This window comes from Ceratina calcarata, unplaced genomic scaffold (assembly GCF_001652005.2).
Source record: "Ceratina calcarata isolate Rehan_Ccalc_2016 unplaced genomic scaffold, ASM165200v1 scaffold180.2, whole genome shotgun sequence".
Classification (NCBI taxonomy): Eukaryota; Metazoa; Arthropoda; class Insecta; order Hymenoptera; family Apidae; genus Ceratina; species Ceratina calcarata.
Window position 1 is genome coordinate 1,428,502 of NW_017139431.1, and position 18,959 is coordinate 1,447,460.

At 48.1% G+C, this 18,959-nt stretch overlaps 1 pseudogene; it reads left to right on the forward strand.

Moving 5' to 3' along the window:
* The first annotated feature begins 12,676 nt into the window (after positions 1-12,676).
* Positions 12,677-16,538, forward strand: LOC113463880 (uncharacterized; annotated as a pseudogene).
* Positions 16,539-18,959: the final 2,421 nt, after the last annotated feature.

An 18,959-nucleotide genomic window follows, 5' to 3' on the forward strand; every position in this document is an offset into this window, starting at 1 on the left:
ATCGTTTAGCAAATTTTACCGGGTCGTTCCCGATGGACCGTCATGGCCGGCGCGATGCGGTGGCTCGCGGCCGCATGTGCACGTGCGTGAATATACATGCTACGTACTACCGAGCGTTTATTGGCAAATACAGAGTCGTGTCGCTACGCGCTGCGCTGGGGAACACCGGCACGAGCGAACGAATTTACGATTTCATCGAATTTCCTCGTTAATCGACGGTATACACCGTTCCGGGCTTCACGCCCGGACGAACGAGAGTAGAGAGGGCTGCTCTGTCTGCTGGTTAAACTTCGACGAGATGGCCGCTTCGTGATCGAACTTGCCTCTGTCCCTTTTAATTCTCGGTCCACAGAAACCTACTCCTTTTTATCGTCCAACTTCAAAGAGTCTCCCCGGTGATCGGTTCAATGTGAAGTAGATTCGGAATGTCATCGCGTGACGAGACGCGCGGCGGTTCCAATCTTTTCATCCACTGTTTCCACGGTCTTAAACAAATTTTGTTAACAATCTTCTGCTTTGATTTAATTCAAATTCGAAGACGTGTTTCTGAAATCAGTGAAGATTGAACAGTGCATAGAAGACTTTTTTTATTAAGTATGGAAAATATAAGACAGTCCTTCATTTTTTACCATTAATATTTTATTTAGAAAGTAGTTATTGTCACAGGCAATAATTTTTCCGGAATCAGGACTGAGTCGAATTTTAAAAGTCGGGAATAATTTTCACGGTTGTTGAATAGCCGGTACCAGCGGATGTTTTGCCTGATTGTGGCTCTAATAGATCGTCAAGGGACGGGCTAACGTCTCGATCCCTCGAACTTTCTAAAAGTCTTCACGGGGATCTCGGATCCTCCCGCTGTTTAACTTTCTTCTATCTTTTCGCCTAACTGCCTCAACGGTGAATATTCATGAGCTTGTCCAAATCTTCTCGTTAAACCGAGGACAAATTTTCAGTTCCCCCACATTCCTCGCTGATCTCGTTCTCGTTTAGTAATATTTTTACACTCAGAACGTGAAACAGGAAATGATTTCATAAGCCGTTTCCTGCGAGCGACTTCCTGTATGCCGGATTTCACGGTAAAATCTTTATCGTTCGTCGTTTCATTGTTCCGGCGTGTTGCCCGTGGTTTCACGAAGTGTACAGTATTTTAGATCGGTAGACCAATAACGGTATTCCCCTGAAACATGTAGCTGACGTGAATTTTTTAAACTTCGCGACGCTTAAAAATTCGGTTATTTCTCGTCGTCGAGAGGAAATATTCCGGTGAAAAAGTTGAAACTTCGGAATCGAAATCGACGTGTACGATACTCCATACGACGTTGGTTTCTCGATCGTCCGCCATTTCATTGTATCGACATGGCCGTGTTGCGTTATCAGCCGTAATCAAGCAGGTACACGCTAGTTACGTGCGTGAGTGTGCGAGGTCCGCGTGTGCGTCGACGTGGCTGGTCGGAGAGAGAAAAACGGTGCGAACGGCGACAGGGACAAGGAGGGCGAGAGTAAGTTACCAGAGAGAAAAAGAGAGAGCGAGAGGGAGGAAGAGAGAGGAGTGGCCCTCCGATTGGTCCACGCCAGGACCCCAACCTCCGGCACGCACGTAACACGGCCAGATCGATACGCACTGGCCAAGCCGCGTTTCTCTCTTCCTCTTCCATCGCTCTCTGTGCTGCCGCTGTACCCTCTTCTTGCCCTCCCCGCGTTCACTCCGCGTTCTCCAGTTTCTGCCTCCGGCTTTTCCGCGTTCTTCCCATCCCGTTTCTCTGCTTCTTCGCGCACTCCTTCCTCCGCCCGTCCCTTTTTGCCGACGATCTTGCGTCACTGACCGCGAGTACGTACTACCTCCACGAGCACTGCCCGTCTGCTTGGTTTCCCAACTGTCGGTTTGCGGGACGAACGTCAGGAAAGTCTTCTCAACTTGAATCTCGCTAAACTAGAAAATCTCAATCGACGCAGTCGATGATTCTTCTTGAATCATGTTCATCTTCCATACGGGTGGTACATTCACTCAGTTTGCTATAATTACTGCGTTACACTACGCGGTGACGTTGCACTTAGAATTAGATTTGTCCAAATCTATAATAACGTCACAATGATGTCGTCAGCGTCATAATTACTTCATGTTAAGAAAAGAAGTAATGGAGGCGTCGAAGACGTATAGCTCCTTGAAAAGAGTGGGCTAAACTGAAAGGAAGAACTGTCGAGACCGCTTCGCGACTTCTCACGGGGATTTGACGGTCGCGTGGTCATTTTTCACGGTTCCCGGCTCGTCTGCGAGCAGCTCCGCTCCGTTAAAGCGTAATCCAATCAAAGAAAAGTTCGGTACAATGTGTCGTTTAATCGACGAACAAGGCGCCACGTTATTACCTTCCCCCTCGTTGGCTACAATGCTTCCTAGCGGATCGGCGAACAATGGCCGCGGCAAATGGATACGCACACGCGGCTGTACGCGGCCCGTAATCAGGGGTCTCGATGAACGCTAATACCGGGTGTTCCTGCTTTCGCGGTGACTTTTTGTTTCCGCGGCAACAATCTTCCCGCATTCCCGTACAAAGTAGCTGTATACCCTGACCTGCGTTGGTGTCAGTTTTTGGCTTCCCCTACTTCGGTGCACCGCATTGTCTTCGAACGCTCCGCTAGTGACATTATTAGCCTTATGCAACGATCCATGAATACCAATATGGACATCAAAGAGCAAGCAAACGATTTATCCTACACCCTCGGCCGCCTTCGCATTCGCCTTCCCTAATTGGATCCACGTTTGGGACCTTGACTGCGTGAGAATCTGCCCATTCGGACCCCTCACTTTCCTCGATGATCCCAATCCAATAGGGGCTGACTCCAGCCGCTTGGATTCGAACTAAATTAGCGAAATCGACTTTTCGCTCAAAATAATGCAATCGATTAGTGTGGAGAGGTGCCTAGTAAACGTCATAATTTCTGTTCACAATTTCTGCTCACTGGCTTTTTTTCTATAAGTGTACATATAATCTTAACACTAGATCTACCAAGGGGGTAAAATTTTATGTAATATACCTCCATATACCGAGATGAGTCATTTTGAGTTCCGTAGGTTAAAAGCGTAATTATTTTGAAAATTATTGTTATTAAATAACTATTATTATTATTATCAGATTGTTTTTAACAGTTTATTATTCAATTTCCACTCATAAAAACATAAAAATTGCTATGTCTTTTCTTATGATTTATTAATTTAAAAAACAAGTCATTTTGATCCCTTCGGTAGAAGTAAGCATACGTCAATCGCCGGTAGTTCTACTGTGAAGCCAGTAAATAGAAACTGTGACGTGGACAGGAGTTGAAACATTGACTATGATATAAACATTTTGCATAAGTATTTGCAACGTGAAACAGGTAAAAGTCTGTTGAAACTGCAACTGACGGTAGGAACGAGGGTGACTCGTAGACGGCGATGAGAGTCCTGGTCTGAATGATAGGAACTGGTGTACACCACGCGCGGAGGGAGAGAATGTAAAATGAAGGGAAAAAAATATGTAACCCTCCGGCATATAACTGGATAAGCCGGCGGTTTGTCGCTCGCCCAGCTTTTCAGTTACTTTTTCGCTCGTCGGCCGTCGTCGTCGTCGTCATCCCCGCGCGGAATGATGTACGCGCCGCGTGATTTATTTCGTCGCTGAAAATACATCACGCGACTGAGTCGAGGTGACGGGATACGGTCAAAGAATCGTGAACCGAGACTCGGTATTGTTTAATCTATGGAGCTCCTATTTACAAATACAAATACTATTTTCATCGAATGCACTTTTCTCACTTAAAGATGTATTGGCTATACAGTCAATCCCAAAAGTTTATGCACTTTAGAAACGCATTTTTTAAAAAGAAATCAGACGTCAGAAGAACATTGCTAATAATNATTATTAGCAATGTTCTTCTGACGTCTGATTTCTTTTTAAAAAATGCGTTTCTAAAGTGCATAAACTTTTGGGATTGACTGTATAGCCAATACATCCTTAATTTATTATATCAATCTCCCCAAACAAGAACTTAACATTGATTACTGAATTCTGTTAAATGGTTCGCTGAAAACGAGAAGATTTGAAGAACACGTAAATAGTTTTATTCTCGAGCTTATATAATATAGCATCGTCTGTTCTTTCTTTACTATAATTTCCGAGGGAACTTCGGAAGGTTGAAAGTTGCCACGATAGGCGTGAATGAAAAATCGCTGGGATTTCCGCGTAATGCGCGTAAGCCACGCGTTTTTACGACTACGAGGCGTTCGACCGGTATGCGCATACGTAGTCGACTTACGTGGGTGGAACGTGCCGGGGATGTGTTTCAGGATACGACAGATATCCCTGACGGTAGTACCGTTCCCGGGCATTAAGAACGATACGCGTCGAGCCCATAAACTGCAGCTCGTGTCTGCGCGTTAAGGGCACGACTTGCCTAAAAATCGTGGCCGCTTCTGGGGACGGAGAGTGCCTCGAGAACCCTACTTCCGGCCCACGCATGCCACCGTGCGTCTCGCAGGAAACGTGGATCGTGCCCGCGAAGTGGTGCATATGATTTCTCCATAGGGGAGAACGTGAAAAGTTTCACTGAAATGGATGGAAGTTTCAACGCCGATTTTTTTCGCTCGACTAGACAAAATTCCTTGTTTCTCAGGTTGAGTAATTGCTGTTAAATATAATGTAAAGACTTGAAACTTAAAACCAAGTTATCTTCTCATCGAAGATTCCAATTTTTTAATCTTGCAAGAATGAGTAGAAAAATAATATGACACTAAGCAAACACCTTTTTAAAATTTGTGTTGGTTAACGATTTCTTGGTAATTAATGGATCAACTAGTTTATTAGGATCATAGCTAGAAAGTATTTCCTCATATTCTTAATCATTCCGCATATTTGAAAGAATTAATTGTTACGCGACATGCAATCTACCGATGTCGTACGCGTGATGGAGTCTAAAAAGAGGAAGACGTCGATAGAAAAGGAAGGAAGTACTGATGAGAAATGCATCGCGTCTCGATGGCAGAGCGACCCTTCCATTCCGACGTGTATTTTTCTGCGGCCGCAATTAGCATGAGAATAATGGCCAACAGGCTCTCTTAATCAAACTTTTTAAATAGGATCCTCCCTCCGTTTCGCGGGAACTCTGACCGCCGACTCCGGTTTCTTAACGTCGAATGCTAATCAGTTGGTCCGCATATCGTTGCCTTATCCAGCCGTTCGCGTCTGCGGTATCCCCCGATGGCTGCAATTGAAAACTGAAAATTAATGTTAATCCCACGGACGTCCCTGAATGCGACGATCGAACGTGACTAGCTAAACGTATAACGTAGAAAGTTTCACCATCGAAAGCGATTCACCGTTCGTTCCGATGAATCATTATAACGATACGTGACTGATAATTAGATATCATTCTCCGAAGTTAATCTAGCTTCGCAGATTAGTGTTTTCTTTTTTACAGCTTTGTAAATTGCAGCTGTTAATGGACGGACGCGAATTAGCAATTTTATTGGAAATTAGGTAATGATTCCCGATGATACGTGACGGATCGAGTAGAGCTTTGAAACCCTCGAGAGGCCCTCGGTTTATCGGGCATGAAACTAGGGTAGGCATCGGCCTGCCTCTGCAGCTCGTTAATTCCCCGTATGAATAACAATAAACGTAGCCATCCATGGTCACCACCGTCATCGCCACGCCGTAACTCGATTATCATTCGATTCGCCACGGTTTCTCCCGCTCGCGTCCAACATTTCGTGTCTACGTTCGGCGCAACCCCCTTTCCTCTTTTCCTCTGGCAGCTACCCATCCCCGTGGTCGCTCCCCGCGGTCCGACCGAGTCGAGTCGTCTGGCCAGGCTACCAGGGTGAAAGGCAACGGGAGAGAGAGCAACCCTTTGCCCGTTTTCCCAATTCGATGGGAACGCGAAAGCGCGTTTTCGAGCGTTTCGCGGCAGTGGATGGGGCCGGTCGGCTAGCTGGCAGGGGGTCGCACGGGGGGAGAGAGAGCTCGTTTACGGTACAGCCCGTTCAGAAATCGATGTCCATGATATATTGTACCAAGAACCATTCTCTCCGACGCTGGCCTCGTTCAAAACGTGTTTCGTTCATACCGAATTTCACGTTATTTTTATCTTCATCTGCTGAAAAAACTTTAAACCCTTCGTCAAGTCAAATTGTCGCCTACAAAAATCTTTCGATGTCTCGTGCTATTTGTTGCTCCAGATTCAACACATCTAGGAGAATGACACTAAGCTTAGCATCGAATATGATTTGAATAATAGTAAAAAAAAACGAACGCAGTTGCCGAGAAGAATTTTGCGTGCGATTCAGCTTCGTAACAGGCAACATCTCGTCGGGATACCGACTACCTATCGTCTTTGCATCCTTGAACGAGTCGATCGTATATTCTGCCAGCGATTCGTTCTTTGTTCGAGGAGGAAGAGTCGAGTACAAGCCAGGCGAGGAACGATGAGCGAACCGAACGCGTCCGTGGAAACAGGGAAAAAAATAGCTGCTGCGCGGAAGGGAGGTACGGGGTTAAAGAGGGACAGGAGGTGAAAGGGTAGGGGGGGGTAGGAGGCAGGCGACACGTCGTTACGCGACGGAATACCATTATCCGGATAATAGGCCGGCAATTAGCTCGGCGGCGTGCATAAATCTTCGCGTGAAAGGACAGGATGCCTGGTATTTAAATAAATAAGTAGCCTCATTGTCCGGCCGCGGGCGTCATCGGGTCACGCTGGAAGCGTGAAGGAGGGAAAAAAATGCTAATCAGTCCGAAAACTCCGCGAGACCCACGCTGGATCCACACGCCACCGCTACGCGCCGCGCCTCGCGCGTTCTTTTTTCTCTGGCTTTTCTTCGCCGCGACACAGACGGACCGAGAGATGGTGAAAGGGAACGTCGGACGGGACCGATTCAGGCGACACGACCGTTTAACAAGGATAAATTTCGTATGGAGGTGTCGAAGCTGAATCGTTGAAGGATCGCTCCGTCGAAGCCGAACGATACCGTGTTTCCACCGGGCCCCGCATTTGTATGCATTTTCGTGGACAGGGTATGCATTATTAATGCGGCGTCAAGCCCGGGCCCCTCAAACTTTGCGCCGTGACGAATCCGGCGAAAAGGAATCCCGGGTCATGGTTCCCGGCTGGGCTTCGATCACTTAGGAATGGCCGAAGTAAATCGGCGAGATGAGAGCGAAACGACGTTTCGACGCTGTGTACTTAATTCCTTTCGTCGAGAAATTCGATTCGCGACTTTCCCAATACGCGTCGATTGTATGCGTGAAAAACTTTCTATCACTGTCGTCGGGGAAGGATGTAATGCAGCGATCCTGTGACGGTGAGCAGGTTTATCTGGTCAACGAGAAGACATGGGAAATGAGGCCGAGAACGGAATAACTCGCGGCGAGGGAAAAAAAATATAGGAGGAAGAAGCGAGCGTGAGGGTTGAAAACAGGGAGAGAAAAAAAGAATGAGGAAAGTTAACCGCAGTGGACGCGTGGCTGCACATCGTCCACCCTCGTGGTCCGTCTCGTCGTCGATCCCCTCCCGCGCGTACATACATACGGGATCGACGCATCGCGACGCATCGGGGGTGAACGAGGCCGATGTGCAATCTATCGAAAGATATTCATGGGGCTGGCCGTTGGCCCCTGTGCTCACGTCCCCATCAGCCATAACCGTCGCGTCACGAATGTCTTATTGATTGCATCCAGTCGAACGGAGACGAGCGCAAGCAAAAACAGAAGAGAGAACCGTCGAGCGTTCGTCCAGAGAGCGACAGTAACGGAGGGAGGAAAAGACAAGGAAGGCGGAGGCGGAAGCGCGAACAACCCCTCCAGCTTTGATATAACGCGACAGGAAAATGGGTAGGGGAAGTTAGCCCGGAAGCGGCGAATATGCGTTTTGGATCACCGCCGGATGTTCACGGGGTTGTTGCTGTTATTGTTATCGTTGTTGTTGTTGCTGTTGCTGCTGCGCTCGTTGGAGGCTTGCAATCGTTGTCCGCTGTATCGAACGCCCCGCTCCTCTTATCGCGATTGATCCCAACTGTACAACATGTTTAATCTTAGTTTTAATTGACATTGAATCTAGTGGAGTGAAAAGTTACTATGTGTTTTATACGTATTCTGTAGCAGGGGAGAATTAATAAGGTACGATGCGGCGGATAAATTCTGACCGGAGTTGAACATCACAAGAGAATACGAGCGACCGGTCGATGAGGTATTCGTGCCACGAAATAACGCGGAAGACCAGACGAGAAGAGATGGAATATAGATTGAGATCGTCGCCGGCAGACCACGTCATGGGGTTAAAGCCGCCGCCTCTTGCGTCCACTCTTTTCCATCCTGATTTCCATCCAGCCGTTCCACGTCGGTTGACATCGACCACCCTTATTGGGAATCCGAATTCGGCATTTGCTTCTTTCATTTATCAGGATTGTCGAGCTTGACCGGCGATCTCGCTCGACAATCCTCTAAATCGGTCCTTTTGCTCGACGTCTCTTCTCTTCTCTTCTCTCTTACGCCTGCCGCTTCTTCCATCTACCCGACCGTTCCTCCCTGTTTCCGCTCTTTCGAAATATCTCGACGTTCTATCCATCACTCCGGATTCACGCGGGAACGGGCTTAACGCGCGTTACTTTATAATTTATTTTCTCGCTACGCTGCCACCGGATTTCTTTTTTGCTTCGCTATTACAAAAGCGGCATACAAGAGCGGGAAAACGTTTCGTTAACTCGAAACGAACGTCAACCCGTTGCGTTTCAACAGTTTTTCTAGCGAATTTGAGTCGGACAAAACCCAGGCCCAGACACCAGCTTCCCTTTATCGGGAAAGACTCGGTTGAGCGTTGGCCCGACCCCGCGACCGACTCTCGTGCCCAAAGAATCGACGATAGTCGCGATTTTCCCGAGCGTAAACGCACCCACCCTCGATGTATGACACTTATCTGCCCGCCAGCGTATTCGTACGTGTGTAATTTAATAGATCGGTGACACGGCTCGGATTATCAGGATACACCGGCTTTTATGCGGACACCGTGACGGCAGAATGGTGTTAATAGAGGCTGACGTTTCAGTCGACGTCCTTTGGCTGTTCCTTTTTTTACCCGGCTTGTCTGATAACGCCACTATCAGCCGCCGCGGAAAACGGCGCAGCGAGAATCGTGAAAAAGACACGAAACGTTACTAGCCGGAATTGATAACAAACTGTTCCGAAAAAATGGCTGAACGATCTCCAAAAAAACTTCCTTCCTCCCCGAACCTGAACATTCCACAAGTTTTAGTTGCGTCATAGATGATTTATAATCGTCTGCTCATCATCTCCTATCAGAATGATAAGGGGAATCCTTATCATTGACGTACCGCGTCAAGAATGTCGTGATAAATTTAAAAGCGGATGACGATGATTGTAAACAACTAATCTCTGATAATTGTACGTGTATCGGTAACACGGTCAGGTAATAAATTGAATCAACGCCTTTATAGAGACACGCACGGTACCATAACGACACCATGAGACACGAGCAGTAGGACGACCGGTAAAGAGGCATGGGACCGTGACTACATGAGACGACCATGGCATTCAATGTACTCACGCCGCGGCTCATTGTGCCCCACTTGACTTTGTTGCCGGGCCCCTTTTGTGCCATTTCGTTCTCTCTCTCTCGCTCTTTTTCATCCCCCATCGTCGGGTTTGCTCTACTTTTCCGACTCGCTCGTTCCGTCTCGCTTTCAACGACACACGCGTTTACTTTTACTTTCGAACATCGCTTTCTTTTGTGAAGGTTAATTATCCCCGTTTTTGTGCGCGTTAACCATCCGCTGAGATTTCTCGTATTGCCTTCGAACGTGCCGATGGTGGCCGATGCATCCTCGTGTCGAGTCTTGCGACACGCAAACGAACTTTATAAACAGACCAACTTTGTAATTCATAATGATTTATTCAATTAATGCTATGAAGTTATACTGTATTTTCAATACAGTGATTCTAATTTTAGAAGAAATACGAGTTATAACATGTAGGCTGTTTCACAAGCTAGAATGAAGCTCACTTCGTTTAATCCATTTATCCTAATTGGAAGAAACAGTAATTTGCCTTATACGTGGTGAAATGTATTTTTTAAAATTAATGGAAAGGGATTAAATGATACATGTAATTACTGACGTGTTTCGTAAAATTCTTTGTTTTCTCGAATAGGCTTGAATGTTATATGAACTCCATGTAGCACAGGCTTGTTGTATTATGCTCCTTGATGTTTTTTCTCCGGGAGGATGCATATGCGTCGGACAGGTATCTGTCTATTCAGGTTTTTGTTCTACGGGTCGCGGTTTTCCATACTGCCTACCTACTTCGCTTACGTTGCCTTCTCGGCCGAGGGAAAAAGCCTTGCCACGTTTTTACGTTACGTTCAATTTTTTACTTTACAATACGTGACATTTCCGATGCGGAATGAAAAAATGTCCTGTCTACGGTTCCGCGACGATTTGTAAAAACCCAGCTACGAATTTGTCTCATTGTCCCCTTCGACACAGTACATATTCCTATGACGTCGCACGACTAACAGCCGATGCACGCGAGAGACTTCTGCCGCGCGACGTCACTGTTGTCATCTAGATTTTCGTTTATTAATTGTAAAGCGAAGAAAAAAGATGCATGATCGTGGTGGTATCGCGCAGGGAAAAAGCTGTTCGTATCTACTAATCGACGATTCTGTCTGCGTCGTCGTCGTTAATTTCAACAAGAACCGTCGAGCCGACCCGCAAGCTCGGTGAACGGTGGATACGTGTAACAAAAAAAGGAGAGGTCGGTCCGAGGGGTGCGGTTCACCCTTGTCCATCAATGCAGCCGCGTAGTAGCCCTATACGGGCGTCTTATAACGTCTCGTGGGGTGAAACTACCCCGGGCATATAACCGCGTTGCTAATCCGGCGCATAGTTTATACGTCATTAAACCTCATACGTCGAAGGGTAGCCGTCAGGGGAGGGAGTGCGGCACGTGAAGAATCCGCGGACGTCACGACGTATATTGCCGCCTACGGCGATGGTGTGCACCGCCTTTTCCATGGACAGAGGTAGTGTTGGTGATGCCAGCAGGGCAACGCAACCCTCCAGGGAGAGCTGTCACGTCGAATCATTCCCCGGAGATATGACAGAGGCCTTCTACCGACGACGAAGGGTGACGTCGATCGGCGGTCGACCCCGAAATCGAGATTAAATGTCCATCCACGGTGTCCCTTCCCCTGTACGCTATTCCTGCTACTTTGCAAACGTGGCCATCAATTTGGACAATTATCCAAAGCGATAATATATATTATAGATAATTTTCTTTGGAGCATTTCTCTTTGCGTATTATTTAAAACACGTCTGATCGCTTGCTCTTCCTCGAATCTTGTTCTTCGTGTAGCGAGGAAGATCGGTCTATGATTTTAGCCGTGGGGGTAGAAAGAAGGAAGACAGTGGTGCAGGGGGTGGAAGCAGGGGGAGAGACTCAGCGAGGAAGACCGTGCAAAGGGCATCATTCTAATTGCCCCGGACTTCCTTTCATCCCCTTTGTGCGACCCTCGGGTGCGCTTCCTCATCCACCCTCTCCCTCGGCCTCCCTTCGCCGTCCAACCGCCCGCCTCCCTCTCCCACCTCCTCCTACCGCCTACCAGTACCGACGGCTCTAAGTCATTTCTGCGATTAATTTTTCCTTCCAATTTGCACGCGGCAGTAATTAAGGGGCCGGGGGCGCAGTACATCATCCGGCGTTTCGCCGATACCACGGTTAAGGGGGTTGGTTTTAGTGCTCGCGAAACGGACCGGCTTTCTTCGAAACAATGGCGGCTGTCTGTCGAGTGCCGAGATAGAATTTCGAGCTTCGAAATTTCGCGTGTTATCTCCTTGGATAAATGCAACCTCGTCCGAGATACTCGGGATTCAAAACTTTGAATCATGATGTTAAATTAAAAATACCTAGCAGCTATGTAAGACGAGCGAGAAATTTTTGAACACTCTGTACGTTACAATTTCACGGTCTCGAACGGAGTGATCTGCGCACTCAAGAGGAGAGAATTATTTGGAGAAAAATAGCGAGGGACGCATCGGTTCGAAGTTTAATCCTGAAGTTAGGAGGAATATCCTACGGCAGCCCTCCGAGGTGTTTAATAACGATAATGCCCGAGATGGGGCGGTTTGGTGGGAGGACAGAGGGTGGTTCGCCGGGTCGGGACTTGGTTCATTCACGGGGTCGCTCGTTCGTGCACAGAGTTCTTCCCCGTGAATGCGCTGAATGCCTTCCTGCCGGTCTCTTCCTCCGTTCCTCCATCGGGCTAGTCGTTTTTCCTCTTTTTCCAACGACTTTGTGCCACGGCACACGGCATGCATCCATCCTTGTGTAGCTTCGGCTTTGCTCGTGTTTGTATTTATGCGCTTATCGCTTCTCTGAGCAGTAAGAACTACCGACTATCGGAAGTATGCACCACTCTGGGAGGTTCCATCGTCGGGACCTAACATCCATTTTTACCGAATGGAATAAGAGCACCCAACGCGTCTTATCAAGACGAAACAAGATCCCTAAGCTTGAAATAATACTGCGCACTTTCAGTGAAAAGAAAGTCGAGCTCATACGTAAAAGTAAATTACGCCGGAGGGTGTAAAAGCTGACCCTCTCTGATTAAAGAATAGGTGCATCAGCGTAAAATGGAGAAGCCGTTAAAGGCGCATTCGCCGACGTGGTGCGGTGAAAGCGACTGGCGTGGCGCGGTGCAGGATCCATCACAATTAGGTGACGATCCCATCAGCGATAGAAACGGTCGGAGAGAAGAACCACGAAAATCGGGAAGTGAGTACCCGCGAAACCGCGGTCTCCGTTCCAACGTGGCACGGATGAAAGAGCGGCACCGCGTCTACGCCAGTTTCGCCTGTGTACGGCCCTGTGTTACGACTTTCGCAGTATCACAGAGCACAGCCACCGCGCCCGGGAGGAAGAGGAACCCGCGTTTTACGATACAAGAGCAGTACGCAGGATTTCAGCGAGCGAGCACCGCGCCGGGCAGAAGGGAGGAGGAGGATAATCTCTCTCTCTCGCTGTTGGAAATCGACGAAGTGGTGTGTCTGTTAGCGGGGAGCTCGATTTTTCCCGTGTGTCTGTCGGTAGGTACCTACGTCCGTTTCGTTCGTCTAGCTGACTGGTTGGGTGGTTGGCTGGCTGGCTGAGTTTGCTGCTGCCGCTGCATCGAAACATGTAAGTCCAGGAGGGCAATAATAGATCCCACAATGCCACGCGAGCTTTTCAGGGCCTCGCGCGTGGGTGGTATGGGATGTATAGGTGGTACGTCGGACTGGTTGGGCCGCGGGGATGGTTGCCGGTAGCGTGGTCTACGAGAGGGGATGGAAACGAGGTAGCTCATCAACTAATGGCCCGGACCGGAACTGAACTGCCTTCTCGTACGGACTCGCCTACGCTGCCTCCGCGGTGCACACGTGCTTGCACATGTCTGTGGACCGTGCATGCACGCGTTCTCCTTCTCTCTTTCCCTCCATATTTTCCTTCTTTCCCTTCTCTCGCGAATTCTTTTCCTCGTTCTCGTACACTCTTGTCACGTCGCATCCTTCTCCCCTCGCGTCGCGGCGCTCGTCCCGACGAATAGGTACGCCAACGTTCGCCTTGTGCAACGTCTACCAATCTGAATCGCGCCGGTTCTACTCCATTTCGAATGTTTGGCATTATTGCTGGATAAGCTGTCGTCGATGTGGTGATGCTCCAGTTCTACGGAGTGAAAGCTAATGGCTTGAATCTTCGTGGTACCTATGCACGAAAATGAATGACCTTCCTGCGAACCAACCGCTTATTCCTCCGTGCCAAACGGCGTTCGTTCAAGATCCAGAAATTCACAAAAGGAAATACGCTTTTTAATAATACTTTTTCCTACAATTAGACTAGAAAATAGAGTATGTGTATTTTCAGCTATCATCTTAGTATTCGCAACGAATAGTAATGCAGAATTCACAAAAGGAAATATGCTTTTTAGTGATACTTTTTCCTACAATTAGATTAGACAATAGAGTATGTGTATTTTCAGCTATCATCTTAGTATTCGCAACGAATAGTAATGCATTTTTAATTTGCCACGTATATTCCTTCGTGTTTCCTGGACGACCATTTAACGTAATTACCCGTTAACCAAAAAAGCGCAAGAGGTAAATCAGCGTTAACGTCGGGTGACCTTAACGGAAGCCGTTGGCCACTCCTATCGCACAGACTCAAAGGAAATAGGATACCAAAAGAAAAAGGGTTCTTTCTTGCAGGGTGAATCGGAAGGAAAGATTCGTATATAAATCCACCCTCCGCTGACTGGCCTGGAACGACCCTACGAGCGGGCCATGAATATTGATCAACCCTGTTCTACCTCACAATCATTCTGCTCTCACGCACTGCGTCCTACCCATCGGAACTCTCTTTTTCCCGTCCTTTTCGTTCGTCATCCAGTTCCTCTGTTCCTCCTTCGTCTCCTCCTCGCAGACCCTCGTGACCCGGCAAACGACGGACTCTATTTACGGTAGACTTTATCTTGACATGATCTAGTTATGCTAGGCACGCTCCACTACGCAAGATCATCGTGTGGGATCACCCCATGATCATTGAATCTTACTATCGCCCACCCATCGTCGTGTCGTGCTCTAGGACACGTACATAGTTTGAAATTCAATATCTATTAGACCAGTATTCTTACGTATTTCTTATATTCCCTGTTTTAATTTTATAAAATAAAAATGTTGAGGTTTGATATGTGTGTTCATTCGTTCTAAGTCCTAACAGTCACCGTGAGGTGCGTGTGATAAAATGTTCAGGAGTGACGGTCGCGTCCATCAGAATCGGTTCGAAGGGTGACTTCAACCCTTTCGCCGTGAAACTTTAAGCGAACGATCAGGGTTAGGGCCGTGGAGTTTTTAACGCTTCGAGAGTTGCCATAGCAACAATGGTGGGCTGTTATTAATCCCCGATGAGAGCGGCGAAGAATAGAAGAACGTCGGGAGAGAAGGAAAAAGGGTAGAAGACAGCAAGGGAGAAGATTCCACCCTGTTCTCTCCTGCAGCTTCCGATCCTCTCGCTCCTCCTCTACCGATCGCGCCGCGGCGATCGTCCCTCTTTTACACTACGTGAGTTCCTCCATCTTTCTCCGAAGGTGTCGAAGGCGAAGTAGAAAGGGGAGAGTGTGGCGTGGTACGGCGTAGCGTCGACTGGAATTAGGAGACGGCTCCGTCATTATACTCCCATCATTCACTTTTCTTCTGCTTGTCTTCCTTCCTCTTCCTGCGCCGACTTAACCTTGGCGCGCTCCGCGCATTCTCTTGACCGTATCTTGCCTTTGCCATTTTTTCTTCAGCTTTTTTTTTTCCTTCTCCTCCTCCTCTTCATCTTCTTTTTTCCCGACTTTTAACCCATCATTGTTCCCGGCACGTCCGTAGAATCCTCAGCCGAGTTCCAACTTGACCGATCGTGAATGCTGCAAATGCTAATATCCGACAACGTCCGCTATCGCGAAGACCGTGAAGCGAAGCTTGTCGCGAACTTCTGTCTATTCCAATTGGCTCACGCTGCTCACGGGAAGTAAAAATCACCCGGAACAATAATTCTTGGCATCCCAACACGTGTCTAATGCACGTACAGAGAGCTACAACGTAACGGCGAATCTCCGTCGAGCGCGGAACCGTGAAAAGTCGATTCGAAGAAAGACTCGGCGCGGGCATCGCGTCGCGTTGATTGAGAACGAACCGCGGGAACGCTTGGCTGCGAACAGCCACGTGAGAATTCGCAATAACGTCCAGCGCGGAATGGAGAGACCGGGTGAGAAATAAAAAAGCGGCATGATATCGCCTCAAATATTCACGACGGCGCGTACATGCGTCATTGGACAGTTATGCGATGCACGCAGGCAAGTTTCTCTTCGGGTAGGCCTTTTTTTTTTCGTGTTGTATCGGCATCGTTTCCGGTATCGATGCATCCAGCTCCGCGTTTACGTGGAAGAGTTCGTCGGAGAGTAGCTTTGTTTCCAGCACGCGTGCACGTATACCTACACGCTGGTATGACATGGAACCATGTCCGCGCTTTTTCGTCTCTCTTTCACTCGTTTCCTTCTCCTCGCCCAGCCGGCAGAATTTTCCCCAGGTACCAACCGTGTTTTTTCGCTTTTCCTCTTCAGCTCGTGTCCTCTGTTTCGTCGGTGCATAAAAAATTATATACGAGCCGATGCAGCGCGCGGTGTCTTGCACACATCGCGCGGCCAACGCGTGTGTGGTCCGAGCGGGAGGGCGGGTGGGCGCGCGCTCCCATCGCAGAGAGAAAACGAGAGGGGAAAAAAAGCTCGAAGTCGAAGGTTCCGTGGCTCGTTATTCATCGACGTTCGGCTCCGGCTGTCAGGAGGCATTATTTACGGGTTTCGCGGCAGAGCGAACTATTAATTCGGCCCGATGCAGGTGGTAACGCTTCACCCGACGTTCCAGTCCGCGTTCCTCCACCGCGAAAATAGACTTCGAGATTCCGACTCCTTTGCGAGTATGATTTTTATTACCCTGCCAGGTCCCAATTACGATATTACCTGTTCAGGTTCTCGGCTTTCTATACTTCTTCCGCGACAGCTGGCCTCTATTGCCCCAATTGTGTCTTTCGAAGCGATTTGGTGCCAAATAAGCATCAATTTATGACCAAAGGGTCATAAACATTAACTTGAAACTGGTGAAATCATAAAAGTTCCGGCAGGATAGAATAGTACAATTGTTCAGCAGGCTTTTATACACTTTTACGGAAGCTTTCTTGGAAGGAAAGAAGAATAACAGGAATATATAATATGAGATAAATGAATCACGAACGATGTATGATAACATCATTGTTCCCGGCACGTCCGTAGAATCCTCAGCCGAGTTCCAACTTGACCGATCGTGAATGCTGCAAATGCTAATATCCGACAACGTCCGCTATCGCGAAGACCGTGAAGCGAAGCTTGTCGCGAACTTCTGTCTATTCCAATTGGCTCACGCTGCTCACGGGAAGTAAAAATCACCCGGAACAATAATTCTTGGCATCCCAACACGTGTCTAATGCACGTACAGAGAGCTACAACGTAACGGCGAATCTCCGTCGAGCGCGGAACCGTGAAAAGTCGATTCGAAGAAAGACTCGGCGCGGGCATCGCGTCGCGTTGATTGAGAACGAACCGCGGGAACGCTTGGCTGCGAACAGCCACGTGAGAATTCGCAATAACGTCCAGCGCGGAATGGAGAGACCGGGTGAGAAATAAAAAAGCGGCATGATATCGCCTCAAATATTCACGACGGCGCGTACATGCGTCATTGGACAGTTATGCGATGCACGCAGGCAAGTTTCTCTTCGGGTAGGCCTTTTTTTTTTCGTGTTGTATCGGCATCGTTTCCGGTATCGATGCATCCAGCTCCGCGTTTACGTGGAAGAGTTCGTCGGAGAGTAGCTTTGTTTCCAGCACGCGTGCACGTATACCTACACGCTGGTATGACATGGAACCATGTCCGCGCTTTTTCGTCTCTCTTTCACTCGTTTCCTTCTCCTCGCCCAGCCGGCAGAATTTTCCCCAGGTACCAACCGTGTTTTTTCGCTTTTCCTCTTCAGCTCGTGTCCTCTGTTTCGTCGGTGCATAAAAAATTATATACGAGCCGATGCAGCGCGCGGTGTCTTGCACACATCGCGCGGCCAACGCGTGTGTGGTCCGAGCGGGAGGGCGGGTGGGCGCGCGCTCCCATCGCAGAGAGAAAACGAGAGGGGAAAAAAAGCTCGAAGTCGAAGGTTCCGTGGCTCGTTATTCATCGACGTTCGGCTCCGGCTGTCAGGAGGCATTATTTACGGGTTTCGCGGCAGAGCGAACTATTAATTCGGCCCGATGCAGGTGGTAACGCTTCACCCGACGTTCCAGTCCGCGTTCCTCCACCGCGAAAATAGACTTCGAGATTCCGACTCCTTTGCGAGTATGATTTTTATTACCCTGCCAGGTCCCAATTACGATATTACCTGTTCAGGTTCTCGGCTTTCTATACTTCTTCCGCGACAGCTGGCCTCTATTGCCCCAATTGTGTCTTTCGAAGCGATTTGGTGCCAAATAAGCATCAATTTATGACCAAAGGGTCATAAACATTAACTTGAAACTGGTGAAATCATAAAAGTTCCGGCAGGATAGAATAGTACAATTGTTCAGCAGGCTTTTATACACTTTTACGGAAGCTTTCTTGGAAGGAAAGAAGAATAACAGGAATATACATATAATATGAGATAAATGAATCACAAACGATGTATGATACCTGGAAAAGTTAGTGGATTATTGGAAATACTTATATACAATAATTCAAAAAGATCTTTCTTTTCTGAGTCTACAGTTAATTATGTGGAAGCAATTCTTTTTAGTGTAAGTTCCACGCGAATCATGATCGGTAACTAAAAATGAGACAATTTTCTTAAATGTAGAGCCAATGTAGAGTTGTGGAATAGCGGAGGAAAACAGCACGTCGACGGATTATTTCTTCGCTCGTCCCTCGATTGATTACAGTGGAAGCCGTCGATGATAGGAGAGTAGAGCGATTTTCACAGGAAACATCAGCCGGAAGGTGGGATACGCTTTGAAATACGAAAGACGGACCGTATACTTTCTCTCTCTCTCTCTCTCTCTTTCTCTCTCTTTCTCTCTCTAGACGGCAACTCTCACGAAGTAACGTTGATCTAATAACGGGACAAACGTCGCGCGAATCGCGTCCAGGACGGGATTTCATTTCCTTTCCCCTAGGATGAGTGCTCGCGAGTGAGCGGCGGCGAATAAGAGAGGAAGAGAAGGGAAGAGCAGTGGATAGAGAGGACGGATCGATCCTCTCGGCGCGCAAGCCTCTCCCGTCTTTCGATACCGTCGCCTCCAGCTAGTTGTTGAACAAAGCGTCCTGCCGCTTCGTGCAAGAATTCGCTCGACAG